Here is a 15,379-nt window from a genome sequence, read left to right on the forward strand (position 1 = left end):
GGGAAAAAAATAAGAACCAAGATACATCATATAAAGGTACAAATTCCCAATGATGAATGTCATCATACTGTATACCTAAAAAGTACCAATAAACTTGATGAATAAAAAAAAAACAAACTGTGCCCAAAAACAACAGAAATCTGGCAACCACCACTTTAAGTCCTTAAGTAGTGCTGATTTCCCAGTGATGCTACATTGATCTCATACCTTTTAATATGAGGAGATGTACCAATGTTGGTTTCTTAACTTTAATAAATGCATCACAGTAAAGTAAACTGTAAATATTAGAAGAACAACAATAATAACAGATAAAGGGCCAGGGATTTAGCTCAGTGGTTCTACCACCTACTTCACAAGCGCAAGGACCCAAGTTTGATCCCCAGTACCAAAATAATAATAATAATAATAATAACAACAACAACAGATAAGGGGTTGTTTTCTAGGGCTGCATAAGTAATGAGCACAAAACAGTACCACAGTAAACTCTCGCGCAGTGCTGAGGCCCCAACATGGGTATCAGAGGCCCTCTTCCTGGAGGTTCTGAGGTAGTGTTTCCATGCTTAATGTCCTAGCTTCTGGTGCCACTGGCAATCTGATGTTTTCCTGTGGTTAGATGCCCTCCAGTCTTACCTGGTCTCCCCACTTTGTGTTTTCTCCTTTTCTATCTTTTATAGGGACACTTGTCATTGGATTTAGGGCCAACCCTAGATCCATAAGGATCTCATTTTTTAGGATCTTATTTTGAAATACTTCATTATCTCCATGAAGACTATTTTTAAACACAAATCCCATTCACGGGTACTGAGTCCAGGACTCAGACCTTCTTTCATAGCTAGTATTCAGTCACTACAGGGTGAGTGAAACTTCTGCATAAACTTCTCAACTTTTCTGTAACTAAAAAATTATTCCACAATTGAAAAATTGACTCACAAGTCAGAGAGGACAGTAGTTAAGGGTTTTTTAAAAGATTTTTTTAAAAGAGAATAATGGAACTGAATACAAATATTTGTAGGCATGTATGCAAAATGTTAAGATTTCTCGAGGCAGAGGAGTCCCATCGTCTCTACCTATGAGGCAAGATAGAGCTTTAAAAGCAAAAAAAGACAAAAATATATATTAAGGTGCACCCATCTACCTAGAAATGTCTCAAGTTCATCGTTCAAATGTTTTTTAATAAGATGAGGTCCCAAGTGTTGATTCTTTGTAATATTTTCCCTGTGATTGGGGTTTTTATAAAGTCTGCATACACATGTCTTCAAGACTTCTACCTATTCTCTCTCCTAGAAGATTTGGTGTTTCTGTTTTAATATTTAGATCTCTGACCCATTTTTATTGTAGTTTATTGCGTAATGAGAGACAGGGGTCTGGTTTTAGTCTTCAGCCTGCAGAAAGCCATACTCTTTAAGTGAAATAAATCAGACACACGTGTGCAAATATCGTATTTTTTCTGGTGTGAGAAACCAAAAGTGTAATTAAAAACCAAAATATGTAATAGATATTGTGAAACAGGAAGAAAATGTTCAAATGGGAAGGGGAACTAGGGAGGGAGGAGGAGGATAGGAAGGAAGGAAAAAGAAAAAAAGAGAAAAGAAGGAAAATGGAAACAAAGCCTATATAAATAAGGAGGAGAGGGCTGGGGATTTAGCTCAGTGGTTTCACCGCCTGCCGCCCAAGCCCAAGGACCCAAGTTCAATCCTCGGTACCAAAAAAAACACAAAAAAAAATAAAGAAGGAGGAGAAGAAGGGGTGAGGGGAGGGGAAGGGAATGGGAAAAAAAGAAGAATCAAAATGTATCATGTACAGGTACAAATTCCCTATGATGAATGTGATTCTTTGTATATCTAAAACGCACCAGTAAACTCATATATATATATATTAAGATCGCTAAGGAGAGGTGCGTAGTTTGGAAAGTGGGAAAAAGTGATCCTCACAAACACCCAAAGCAGCCTTGGGGTCCAGCCAAGGTCATCTTCATGAGTGAGCAGTGGGATCATCACCTTAACAGCAGAAATAGAGGGTGGTTTGATCATCCAAGCAGGGAATGGGACAGTGTACAAAGTGACAGATAAGTGTGCTGGTGAGAACAAACCACATTGTTTGACCTCAAGATCCAGCAAGGTGGGGAGGAAGTGAGCAGAGAAGACAGTGAAGTTCCTGCATAAATAAATTGTCTGTACATATACTATACCAGGGAACTTGAGGTTGCAGAGCATAGAGATCTATCTCAAAGCAGCAAAAGTGGAATATGAGAAGGCCATAGAACTGTAGAAAGAAATAAAGCTACAGAAATTCAAGGATTTAGAATTCTGAAATGGATTTGAGTGACAAAGTTCAAAGAGTAGCTGTGGACAGGAGAGGCTGCAGTCAAAAGACAGAGGAGATGAAGAGGGGCTGGAGGAGTCACCGGGTGCTTTTATAGACAGTTAAACCCCACAGAATAAAAACAGAAGGAAATTGTGAGTCAAGTGACAAATTCTTAACCGCATCTGCAAAAGAGAGAGCTAGAGACTATTGAAGAGTGGTATGACTTGAGTCTAAAGGCAGGTTGATTTCATTCACATTTTAGAAGAAAAACTGTCTGGAAAAACATACAGATACCTAAAGTATACAGTTGACATCAAAGATACAGACACAGAAAAATGAGCAGTTTGAAGGTAAATAAGCTTAAGAACCCAGTTACTAGTAAATTCCAGTTTAAAAGGAAAGCAGTTGACAAAACCAATCACAAGGTCCACAGCTGTGAGGAAAACCAAGCACGCAATGGGAAGGGCTGGAAAAATATCAACAAAGTTGGGATGAAGTGAAACAGTGGCCCTCGCCTTGTGGAGAAGGACTGAGGAAGCCAGGAGCAGTGAGCGTGAGAGATCACAGCGAGAGAGGAGGACATAGATAAGAGTCAGCACATTCTCAGGACTTGGGAGAAATTACTAACCCAAAACTTATCTCTCTCTAAAATACACAATTTCTAGTTCTACACTTGTATGTAAAATAAAAACAGCAAGGGCAGAGCACTGCTTTGACTGACAGTCTTTCAGTTCTGAGAAAGATTGTATCTGTTCAGTAGCAGTGGATTGAGGACTTGGCAACAGAACAGTTATCAGATTTATTTTAAATTCTGATGTATAAAGAGGTGGCTTCCTTACCTCCTACTGCTGATTCTCATGGTGACTCTGCTTATCAGAGGTTTGGGGAAATGTAGCTTGGGGCCCTTCATGACTGACAAGAGTGCCCACGCTGCATGTAATCCAGGAGGGGGGATTAGAGATGAAACCTCTGAAGCTCTCCCGCATTCTAATTAGCTGATAGACATGAAAGATGTAAGTTTCAGACATTGACATTGTCACTTCAGGCAAGGACAAAAGTCATCTAATTTATATTAATATGAGCAAAGTTTAAATCTCCCCATTTAACATGGGAGAGTTTAGGCAAACTTTCATTAGGTTCTTTTGCTGATAACTGAAATGATGCAAGACTGTAAAAGACACATCATTTATTCTATAAATTAATAGATATTGAAAATCATTTTATGGTAAATCACCCCTTTTATCAGCAAAAATGTCTCAGAACTGGGAAAAAGAATATTTTATTATCTTTAAAATCTCACTCTTGTCATTTTTTAAAGACATTTACATTATTGTCTATCCCATGAATTAATTTTTGAAGGAAATACTTTCACAGAGTTGTGAAATCAACTGTAAATACAGATAATTGTATCCTTAAAACTATGCATTCACTTTTAATGTTTTATTGTCCCTAATTAGAAGTTTATATAATGTTTACAGCTTTATAAGTATGTAGTACTTCCTATAAAATATGTAATACATAATTTTTGCTTCAGTATATATATTACATATATTCACAGTTTTAAACTCTTCATTCTAATCCCCTCTACTTTTATCACATTCCTGCCACAGTGATTTAAAGACCTAAGATCAAGACTTATGTTCAATAAAGATAAATTTCACAGTCTTTTTCTATTTAAGTCACTCTGCTTTCGTCTTGTTCACAGGTTATCATACAGTGTTGTAAGGAGGTTTCTAGAGAATTTAGAATATTGATAAAATATGATTCCTAGTCTTAATAATTTTATGGCATAAAGAACAGAACATATGGGGATTATAATTAACTATTAATGCAGCATGTGGTTAAATGAGACATTAATTTCATTTTTGTCACTAAACTTTCACACTGTTTTCTTGAAGTAGCTGAACCTCTAGAATCACTACCAAATACTCTGTCTTTAGAAAATCCCAGTTTATTCTAAAACGAATGATTAAAGTCTTCTGCTTTGTCCATGTCTTAGTCTGAGCTGCTTCTTTCAGTGTCTGGCACATAGCAGGAACTCAACAAATGACTGAAAGAATAGGTGAGTGTGCGAATCAAGGCATGTTGAAAGAAAATATAAAGTGCATATTTCTCAGGCCTTCCTTTTTCATCCTGAAACAGTTTAGTTTAAATTTTGATCTTGAATCAGGTCAAATCAGTTTTAACCAGTTTTAACCTTTAATCAGCTTTAACTGGTCAAATTAAAACTAAGTTTCATCAGTGTTTCTCAAGGCAGAAACAGATTTGTCGCACTAAAGTATCCAGGCAAATTTCTTTCAAAAGCAGCAACCTTTTCTCCATTTATTACTTGTTTTATTCACACAAATATCCATGGAGTGACATTAGAACAGTTTTCCCAGTAATATTCCCTTGGATGTATGTCTTCCTCACATTTTCCATTTATTTTCTTATTTTTTACAGGAACTACTTTCAAGAATCTGAAGAACACTTGTAATGTCTGGGGTCAACTGATGATCAGCATTCGCTGCCACGCCTCCCTCCTCTAGGCTGCCTTGCTCCCTAATCTCTCCTAGCTGTCAGAGGACCCTGTGCTCTTCCTTGAAAATCTCTTTCAGATAACAAGGCCGTCTCCCGAGCCTATCTTCACTACAGAAATTCATTTCTCTTAGTGTTTTGTCTGCAAATTTAGGATTATTATGTTTAATCTCTTTTTCCACTTGAACATGACTTTTAATAATCCTTGCACTTACCGTACTAAGAATAATCAAAATTAAATTATGAGAAAAATACCTGATGGTCCAACTGAGTGCTATTTCTACTTACTGTTTTTCTCCCATGCACTGGCTCAGTGGAAAGTCTGGGTAACCATGCCACCTACTTCTACACCTGCCAGAGGCAACTAAAAAAGTAAATTTTAAAGAATAACTGAAATAAGGTAACAAAAGGCATAATACATATTAATAAGCCTGAAAAATATTCGACCAACAGCTATTATCCTTTACATCAAAAGAAAACACAAAAACGGAGCCTCAGAAGTGAAAATGAATGAGGAAAATGATGACAACAGAACTTGGAAATTAGATGAAACATCAGAAGACTGAAATGGGTTCAAGAAAAGAAGTCAAAATATCCAGAAGCAAGTAAAAGAAATGAATATGACAAGAGTTATAAAACTCCTATGCCACTCAACAATTGGTAGCTATTTTCACACAGAATTGAAATTGTCCTTTAATAAGTTCTTTATTTTAAAAAATGCAATTCCTTTAGGCTTCATCTCTTCAATTAAATGCATGAAGTATTTCTAATGTGAATTAATTTAATAACTAGTTATTCATGTAGTCATTCATTAGAAATAAAACATCCTAATTGGTAAAAGAATGCAATTGACTTCTAGAAAAATTCATTCCTTGGTGATGCGAATGGATGATGCTCTCTATAAGGAAAGAAATAATGATCCAATCAAGTATGGCATAGGCTGTCTATAATGTTCCAATTTCCTTCCCATTATAAATTTCCAACCGTTCCATGTTTGTTGTCATTACTTCAGATTTCAGGCAAGTTCTGCAGACTGAGTCACATGCAAAATGGAACCGAAAAGAATGAGCGGGATCCTACACAATCTGTTGTTGGTATGTTGTCTACTTGAATCTAAAAGTGTACCGAGGGGAAACTGTACTGGCAAAGATGGGCCTAGATTGAATCTCAGGAACTACCAGTTCCTGAGAATGGTGTCTAGCATAAGATCCTTGAAAGAAAGCAAAGCAGGTTTGAAATGCCTTCACCAAACCATTCATAAACTAGTTCACTAATTTCGTGCATCTTCCAGAGCATCTTATGTATTTCCCATCATTCGCTATTCACTATTTAAGGAACAGTATATTAATAAAGTAGTAAATTTCATGATGAGTATGTTATAATCATTATTAAATTCATTTAGCATGATAGGACCATCGAGAAAGCAATTTCTCCAAAGACTGAGAATTAGTCACAAAAAATAATAGCAGATAGGTTAGACATTTAAAAGCACAAAGAGGGCTGCAGATTTAGCTCAGTGGCACCATGTCTGCCTCACGAGCGCAGGGTCAAGTTAGATCCCCCTGTATCAAAAATAAATAAATAATAAATAAATAAATAAATAAATGGCACAAGAAAATGTGGTAAATTTGCCAATTCAACAGGGACCACTCAGATTACTTGCACAATATCACGAGGAAAAAAATGCAACTAAGTGGGAACATGGTGCTCCTGGCTTGTTTCAGATACCTTTGGTGTTTTGATTCTGCAGACAAAACTAATTCCAGGTTCCAAAGGCTGGTGAACACCAACTATAAACACACATCCAATTATCATGATGGTCTTAGGAGGCAGGGAACTGCATCTTTGGGAGAGAATCAGGATAAAATTTTAAAAGGCTGGCAAAGATGGGGCACTAAACTGCTTTCTCCTTGCTCCAAAATGCTGGGTGTGGTTCTTAAAAGCTTTTAAAGAACTTTTGAAAACTCCTGCTACTTTCCTCTCCAAAGGTAAGCATAGATATTTATTTAAGAGTGTGATACACTAAACTTTTTCATCAACTCACAAAATGTGAACCCTTCCCATAGAGCAAAACAGCACACTCCTATTGTCTTTCATTTCCAAGTGCCAGAGGGGAATTGCTTTTAATAAATACTTTTACACTGCACTTCAGTGGAATTGCTATCGTGTGAAAACAGGCCTGAGGAGAATAACACATTGCCAAATTTCCTCCAGTGAGTGCAAAATCATACTGTAGGTTCTGGCAGAGAAATAAAGTGGAAATCTGATTACTTTGTTTTATTCTATGTGGAGCTAATGTGTGAGCATATTTAAATACATAATTCAACATGTTTCAGCTATGGCCCTAGATAATGACTGAATGTCAGCCTTCTACTGACCTTGTAGCAGGAAAGTTGCATTTAGAGCTAACAACTAAAAAGAAAGATGATGAAATTACACTTTTTATTTTCTGCAGAGCTAAGCAGATCTGTTTATTTCATTCCTAATGCCACCTACCACCATAAATTTGTAGAAACTAACCCTACCCAGAGAAAGCCATACATATTAATAAAGCTGAAAGGACTGTCAGCTTATGAAATTGGGATACATTCAACCAAGGAATGAAAAATAAATAAAATGTGGAGATCATTTTCATGGGTCAAATTACAGTCAGTGATTTAAGGTTCAAATAAATTTATAGTAACTTACTATGTAATTATATAAAATCCACAGTTGTGTCAGATATAGGTGAATATCTATGTTTGGAGAAATATAGAATGGTTTTAGGAAAATGCAGTGCAGATGATATTTTGTATAAATAGTTAAAGGGTTTAGGAGGTTATTAGTAAGATTTTAAGTAGAGAATATTAATATTCTTTAGTAATAGTGCAGAAGAGCAGAACATCTTACACTGGGAAACAGTTTTGATAATAACTTTAAAATGATATTTTTAAAAATTGGTTTCTTCCATTTTATATATCTTACCTCTTTGGAAACAAGCATAGACTAGCAGAGAAAATTGAAACATTTGGCTATTTTTAATCTCAACACTAATTTTCAGGCCCTAGACATACCAGATGATGTATTATTAGTAGGTTTCCAGAATCCCAGGAGCCAGTGTTATGAAATATTCCATAATCCCCGTGTAAATCTTAGCATGCATAGTGATATTCATATATGGAAGGCACTCTCTTTCCTAGGGTCAGTTTTGGGTTACTTTTTTGACTTAGAATTGTAGCCTAAAAGACGATTTTTTATTTCCTCCCAAAATACAGGGAGGAAATCCAGCTCTTTTTACCTCTTTATTAAAATTATACTTTAGCAGGGAAATTTGTATATAAAGATATTAATTATGAACTAACATAACAATATGAGAGATCCAAACACAATTTTACTAGATTCTTCATGGGTTGTGAATGACAGGGAATGCTAAGTTTCTACTCATTTTCTCCTAATCACCAGAAAAACAGAGGCTGACATAAAAAGCAAGTTATCCAGACATGAAAAGTCTTATATGCACTAATACAATTGTAGTAGGGGACCTCAACACCCCACTGTCACAAATAGGTAGATCAACTAGACAAAAAATAAGTAATGAAATACTAGAACTCAATCGAACTCTTGAACAAATGAACTTAACAGATGTTTACAGAGTCTTCCACCCCACAAAATCAGAATACACATTCTTCTCAGCTGCACATGGGTTATTCTCCAAAATAGACCACATACTCACACATAGAACATGTTTAAGTAAGTGTAAAGGAATTGAAGTTATCCCCTGTATATTATCAGACCATAGTGCAATGAAATTGGAGATCCATAGCAAAAGAAACTGCAAAAATTTCATAAACACATGGAAATTGAACAACACACTTCTGAATAAACAATGGGTCACAGAGGAAATTAAAGAAGAAATCAGACAGTTCCTTCAATTAAATGACAATGACAATACAACATATCGGAATCTATGGGACACAATGAAAGCAGTCTTACGAGGCAAATTCATAGCAGTGAATATGCATATTAGGAAAACAGAATGAGCCCAATTAAACAACCTGATGCTGAACCTCAAGCTTCTAGATAAAGAAGAGCAGGACAACCCCAAAGCTCATACAAGGGAGGAAATTATAAAGATCAGAGGAGAAATCAATGCAATGGAGACTAAGAGAATGATACAAAAAAATCAATGAAGCCAAGAGTTGGTTCTTCAAAAGAATCAACAAAATTGACAAACCCTTAGCCAACCTTGTCAGAAAAAGGAAAGAAAAGGCCCAAATCCATGCAATTAGGAATGATAAGGGTGAAACTACAACAGACCCAGCAGAAATCCAGATGATCATCAATACCTACTTCCAGAACCTATACGCCAATAAGATGGACAACACAGAAGAAATGGACAGATTCCTAGATACATATGAATTACCAAAGTTGAACGAAGAAGACCAAAAAATTCTGAACAACCCAATATCAACAAATGAAATTGAAAATGTAATTAAAAACTTATCAACTAAGAAAAGCCTGGGCCCTGATGGCTTCACTGCTGAATTCTACAAGACATTTAGAGAGGAACTACTGCCACTACTGTTTAAACTCTTCAATGAAATGGAAAGGGAAGCAATACTCCCAAATTCATTCCTGGAAGCAAGCATCACCTTGATCCCCAAAGCAGAGAAAGATCCAACTGAAAAAGAGAACTATAGGCCAATCTCACTAATGAACATAGATGCAAAAATCCTTAATAAGATAACGGCAAACAGAATGCAGAAGATCATCAAGAAGACCATACACCCTGATCAAGTGGGATTCATCCCAGGGATGCAGGGATGGTTCAATATACACAAATCAATCAATGTAATACACTATATCAATAGAGCCAAGGACAAAAACCATATGATTATCTCCATAGATGCAGAAAAAGCATTTGACAAAATCCAACATGCATTTATGATAAAAACCCTACAAAAAATTGGAATAGATGGTCTCTACCTCAAACTGATAGAAGCCATCTATGAACAACCAACAGCCAATATCATACTAAATGGTCAAAAACTGAAATCCTTCACACTAAAATCAGGAACAAGACAAGGATGTCCACTATCACCACTCTTGTTCAATATAGTTCTGGAAACATTAGCCATGGCAATTAGACAAGAGAAAGAAATAAAAGAAATAAAGATAGGTAATGAAGAAGTCAAATTGTCATTATTTGCAGATGACATGATACTCTATATAGAAGACCCTAAGAACTCCACCAAAAGTCTTCTGGACTTAATAGCCAAATTCAGTCAAGTAGCTGGTTACAAGGTCAACACACAAAATTCAATAGCTTTCCTCTACACCAATGACAGACTCACTGAGAGAGACATAGGGCAAACAATTCCTTTTACAATAGCATCCAAAAAACTGAAATACCTAGGAATCAACCTAATGAAAGAAATCAAAGACCTCTTCTCTGAAAACTATGGCACTCTGAAAAGAGAGATTGAAGAGGCTATCAGAAAATGGACAGACATCCCCTGCTCCTGGGTAGGAAGCATTAATACAGTGAAAATGTCCATACTTCCAAAACTGCTATATAGATTTAATGCAATTCCAATTGAGATCCCAGCAGCATACTTCATGGACCTTGAGAAAACAATCCAAAAATTCATTTGGAACAAGAAGAGACCCAAAATAGCAAAAGCAATTCTAGGTAACAGAGACATGGCAGGGGGTATCACAATCCCCAACCTGCAACTCTACTACAAAGCTACGATGATAAAAACAGCATGGTACTGGCAAAGAAACAGACTTGAGGACCAGTGGAACAGATTAGAAGATGCAGAAACAACGCCAGACACACTCAGCCATCTCATCTTCGAGAAAGGAGCCAAACACCCTCACTGGAGGAAAGATAGCATCTTTAATAAATGGTGCTGGAAAAATTGGGCTTCAACTTGCCAAAGATTAAAACTAGACCTGTATCTCTCACCATGCACTAAACTAAAATCAAAATGGATTAAAGATCTAAATATTAAAATAGAAACTCTGAACCAATTGGAACAGAGGTTAGGTAGAACCCTTGAAGATATCGGTGTAGGAAAAGATTTTATGAACAAATCCTCAGTTGCCTGTGAACTAGCATAAACAATCAACAAGTAGGATCTCTTCTTACTAAAAGGTTTCTGCACAGCAAGAGAAACCACCAGCAGTGTGAAGAGACAACCCACAATGTGGGAAAAAATCTTCACCTGCTCTTCCTCAGACAAAGGTCTACTATCTCAAATCTATAAAGAACTTAAAAAGATCAGACCTCCCAAATTTAAAGACCCAATCCAAAAATGGGTATCTGAAATGAACAGACATTTCTCACACAAAGAAGTAGAGATAGCAAATAAATACATGAAAAAATGTTCAACATCACTGGTCATTCGAGAGATGCAAATGAAAACAACACTGAGATTCCACTTCACTCCAGAAAGAATGGCTGCTATTATGAAATCAACCAATAACAAATGCTGGCAGGGCTGTGGGGAAAGAGGAACCCTGCTCCACTGCTGGTGAGAATGTAGGCTGGTGCAACCACTGTGGAAATCCGTATGGAGATACCTCAAAGAACTAGGACTGGAAGTCCCATTTGACCCCGCTATTCCATTGCTGGGGATCTTCCCCAAAGAATTAAAAGAATCATACCACAGTGATATATGTGCGCCCATGTTCATAGCAGCACAGTTTGTAATAACTAAAACTTGGAAACAGCCCAAATGCCCATCAACTGGAGACTGGATAAAGAAAATGTGTTTTTTTTATAAAATGGAGTACTACTCAGCCATAAAAAATGAGAAATTAGAGACATTTATAGCTAAGTGGATGCACATTGAGGCAATACTCTTAAGTGAAATAAATAGGACACACATGTACCAAATAGTTTCTCTTGTGTGAGAAACTGAAAGTGTAAATAAGGACTAAATGTATAATAGGTAATGTGAAATAGGAAGAAAAGGGGCAAAGGGGAAGGAAGTGTGAGGGCTAGGGGAAAGGATAGAAGGGAATGGGATTAATATGAGAAAATGGAAAAATAGGAACAAAATCTTTGTAAATAGGGAGGACTGGAGGGGTTGAAGGGAGGGCTGGGCAAGGGTGAAAAATAAGAACCAAGAGAAACTATGTAAAGGTGCAAATTTCCAATGATGAATGTCATTATATTGTATACCTAAAATGTACCAATGATTGGAATGAATAATCGATAATGTAAAATAGGAAGAAAAGGTCCAAAGGGGTAGGGGTAGTGGGAGGGGCAGGGGAAAGGAAAGAAGGGAAAGGAAAAATGATGAGAAATGGAAAAAATGGAAATAAAGTCTTTAAAAAAAAAAAAAGCAAGTTATCTTTTTTTAGTACCGGGATCAAACTCGGGTCCTTGTGCTTACAGGGCTGGCAGTGGAACCACTGAGGTAAATCCCCGGTCAGGTTATCTTTGACATTATCCATTCAGTACTAAAACTTTTTTGGTTTTTTTTGCTGATTACTTCCTTTGCCTTGGAGTGTAAATTTTAACAATATTCATCTATTCATGTTTAATTAATAAATTAGCACCTTTCTTATTCTGAAAGAAACGTGAAGCACCACCTCTGGCATGTCGCAGGTGTGGGCTTCCATTTGGATTCACCTAATTCAAATCTGTAATCTAAGGCTGTCTGCCTTAATTGCCACTGTTTCTACTATTCTGCTACCACAACTGTTCATGTTGCTTCTTCTACTATCTCCTTATAATTACACTAACTGCACTGAACTGCACAAGTAACTTGGAAGTTCCTGGGTCTGGTTGGGAAGTTTTATGATTAACCTGCTGTATTTTGTATTTTAAATGATTTGGCTTCCACTGAGGTCAGAGGACTTCACGGTTGTGATGGTTGATTGATTGTGTCAACCTGAGTAAGAGAAGCTCAACTAAATTGGCTTAGCAATTCCACAGCATAGGGTGTGGAAGAGCCACCCTAGGGCAGCTTGTCACCTGGGTGGTATAAAGGGGAAATGAAGAAGGATGGATCTGTTTCTGTTTCGTTGGAGGGGCTCCAGTCTTCACCTTCACCTTAGATGTCATCTGGCTCCCAGCACAGACCCTTCAGCTTCTGGCACAAATCCTTTAGCTCTCCAGCATAGACTCTTCAGCCTTCCATCGCAGACCCATCAGCCTCCTGCTATGGACTCGCTCGGGTCACTGCAGTGAGCTCCAGACCTTCGGCTGCATCCTTCAGTCTCCAGTGTGCAGACAGACCCTCTGCACTCTTCCATATCTGACTCTGTGTGTGGCCATTGTGAGCCAATCTTGTAAATTATTATACATTTGCGTATCTTGTACTTTATCTGTTTCTCTAGCAAACACTGACTGATACAATGGTATATAACCTATAGGGCAGGATACATGAACCCCTATTCCAATTTTACATTCTCTCTGAGAGACCAAGGTCTAAAAGGCCAAATTCTCTTTTCAGTCCTTTAGGTCAACCATGGGAATGCCCATAAGGATGGTCACTGGCCATAGAAATAACGGTCACTGCTCTCCACCCTGCTCCAGAGGACTCTGGCTTTATTACCAGTGATTTCTATAGTCACATGTTCCTGAGAGCTTCATTAGCTATGTAGAGAATTTCCACACTAAACACCCTGGGCCTAGCCTATGGCCTGTCCTGGTCGTTGGGTCTTATGGCTCTCATTATTCTCTTAGCTTTCATAAGAACAAAACATTTTAGAACACGGTGCTTAAAAGGATATAACACACAAAAGCTGCAATTCACATGCCAACCACTGTCACAGTGTTTCAGACTTCTTGGTATTTTGTACCTGCTCTTCTTTAATCAGGATTGTGCTCTGAGATGAGTGTGGATGGTATTAAACTGAAGATTTAAATCAGTGGTTTCATTTTCCACAACCCTTGAAAACTGCCATATGTTTTTACATAACATCTTAGTCTGTTTTCTTTGCTATGACCAAATTCCTGAGATTAAATATCTATAAAGAATAGAATTTTATTTGGAAACAAAGTCATTGTAAGTAGGGAAGGGTGGAGGGGTGAAAGGAGGGCAGGAGAATGGGGAAAAAATAAGAACCAAGATACATCATGTAGAGGTACAAGATCCCAATGATGAATGTAACTGTATTGTATACCTAAAATGTACCAATATACTTAATAAAAAATATAAATAAAAAATAATAGAATTTTATTTGTCTCATGATGCTAGTGGCTGTGAAGTCCCAGAACATGTTGCTGGCACACAGCAAGGGCCTCACATGGTGAGAGAAAGCAACCACACTGGCTCCGTCTGTCTTCCTCATCTTACAAAGCCACTGAGGCCACTATGGGTGCCCCCCACACATGACCTTATCTAATCCTAATCACCGCCCAAAGGCTCAACCTCCAAACACCACTCCCATAGGAATCTGGTGATTGCTTCCGATACATGGACTTTGGAGGACACTTTAAAACCATAGCACATAGCATTTCTGCATTCCTGGCCATCTCCTTGAATCTGTGCATAAGCTATGATAGAATCGACCCAGGGGCCTATCTCAAACTGCTGAAGTCCATTTCAACTCATAGATATTCCAAATGTCCAAGAATTAAGAATTTTAAAAAGAAACAAAGTCAAAAATCAGAAGTCAAATAGATAATGTGAAATAGGAAGAAAAGAGACAAAGGTGAGGGGGAAGTGGAAGGGGTAGGGGAAAGGAAAGAAGGGAATGGAATTAATATGAAAAAAGGAAAAAAAGCAAACAAAGTCTCTGTAAATAAGAAGGGATAGAGGGGTTGAAGGGAGGGCAGGGGAAGGGTGAAAATATAAGAACCAAGAGAGATTATGTAAAGGTGCAAATTTCCAATTATGAACGTCATTATATTGTATACCTAAAATGTACCAATACAAGGATATATAAAGAAGAAAAAATCAGAAGTCAGACATGGTGGTGCGCACCTGTAATCCCAGTACTAGGGAGGCTGAGACAGGAAGACTGCCATGAGTTCAAGGCCAGCCTAAACTACATAGCAAGACCCTGTCTCAAAAAAACAAGACATTTAAAAAATCACATTAGCTACAATTTACAGAAAAAAGAAATACAGCTAGACAATAAACATAATTTCATGTTCAATGCCTCCTCATAGTAAAATACGTAAATAAATCATATTAATTTAAAAATTAAAATATTCAATGATATGCAGTCATTTATACTTGTTAGAAGAATTGGTAAAAACCATTTAAGAAGATGATGTGGAAGTAACTGTCTTTATATTTTGTGATATTCAGCATGCGGGAGGCTGAAGCAGGAAGACCGCTTCCAGTTGAAGACCAGTCTTGGCTACATAGGGAATTAATTCTACCCTAAACTATATAAAGAGACCTTGTCTCACACACACACACACACACACAAAGACCATGCTATGCCTCAGTTTATTCAACTAAAAGAGGGAATAAAAATAATATCTACTTATAGTCTACAGTAAGAACTAAATTTATATTTTCAAAGTAATTAGAATTGTATCCAATACAAAGAAAGCTTTATATAACTACTAACAATTATTAACAATTAGCATAAGTGGATCTTTGAC

The sequence above is a fragment of the Heterocephalus glaber genome, unplaced genomic scaffold (assembly GCF_053883595.1).
Source record: "Heterocephalus glaber isolate CG9 unplaced genomic scaffold, H.glaber_assembly_v1.0 deba00000676, whole genome shotgun sequence".
NCBI classification, from domain to species: domain Eukaryota; kingdom Metazoa; phylum Chordata; class Mammalia; order Rodentia; family Bathyergidae; genus Heterocephalus; species Heterocephalus glaber.